Here is a 1,161-nt window from a genome sequence, read left to right on the forward strand (position 1 = left end):
CATCCCAGCGCAAGTGATTAGGTTGCGCTGCTACGGGCAGCGCAACTAATTGTCTTGCGCGCGGCTTTATAGTAAGATTCGATTATATATTTTTCCGTATAATTCTGAATCTTCCGCAACGCAACTCTGGAGGTTGCGTTGGGTGTCGCGTGCAACTGAATTAGTTGCGCGCGACAGCTTAGCGCGACTGTTTGAGATGCGCGCGGCTTTTCTGCGGAAGCACTAAAATTTAACCTAGGCACTCCTAAATCCGTCATTATTGGGTTTTAAGCACGGGCTTAAGCCTAATTATGATCGGGTTTAGTTAATTAGACCTTTGTTTTGGCTTTTATCTTTAATTTGGGCTAGTCTTTTGTGTTTTGTGGCTTAAACAGTTCTCCATAAGTATTCTTTACTTCGATCCAACACGAAGATGGTTTTATTTATCGTCATTGCACTTCCTGTCGAGACAGGAGGCCAAAAGTAGATGTCTACAGCTAGTCTTTGCCTCCATAGAAAATTTGAAGCATTTGTTATGTCGGAATGCCATGATGAGGACACTCCCTTTGTTATTCCTTATATCTTTCCCATGCCTCGTATATGGTTTCACTAGGTTTTTTACAGAAACCTTGGATCAATGCCCTTGCCTTGGTCGTCTTCTTTTGAGAGTAGAATCTCCCTAAGAAAGCCATGGTGACCTCATCCTAAGTTCTCAAGGAATTAGGTCTCACCTCCTTCTCAAGCCATTCAAGAGCCCTTCCTATCAAGGAGAAAGGAATTAACTTTAGTCTCATAAATTCTTAGTGACTCCATTTACCTTGATCATGTTGCAATACTTTTCGAACTCGTCCACGTGTGCAAAAGGGGTCTCATGTTTTTCTCCACTAAATTGCCTCCTTTCAATCAAATTTATCATCGTGGGCCAAATCTTGAAATCATTGGCTTGAGTAACGAGGGGAGTAATACCACTTGAAGCTCTATAAGCTCCCAGAATTCCAAAATCCTTCAAAGGTCTTTAAGGTGGTGGATCCGTGTCACCCATTTGATCTTGTTGCTCATCAAAATTGAACTCTTTAGTTAGGGAAGTAGTTAACGACCTAAAACCGGCTCTCTTTATCATTTTATAAGTTTGCTTAATCTCGGGATCGTAAGGCACCAAAATCATGTTATGAGTTCTGCGCA

General features: G+C 41.8%; 1 non-coding gene across 1 annotated transcript; it reads left to right on the forward strand.

Annotated features, from left to right (window-relative positions):
- The first annotated feature begins 522 nt into the window (after positions 1 to 522).
- On the forward strand, positions 523 to 628 carry LOC145608141 (small nucleolar RNA R71). Its single transcript, XR_014105733.1, has one exon. It is a non-coding gene; the product is annotated as a small nucleolar RNA R71 (small nucleolar RNA).
- The last annotated feature ends 533 nt before the right edge of the window (positions 629 to 1,161 follow it).

The sequence above is a fragment of the Chenopodium album genome, chromosome 2 (assembly GCF_948465745.1).
Source record: "Chenopodium album chromosome 2, dcCheAlbu1.1, whole genome shotgun sequence".
NCBI lineage: Eukaryota > Viridiplantae > Streptophyta > Magnoliopsida > Caryophyllales > Amaranthaceae > Chenopodium > Chenopodium album.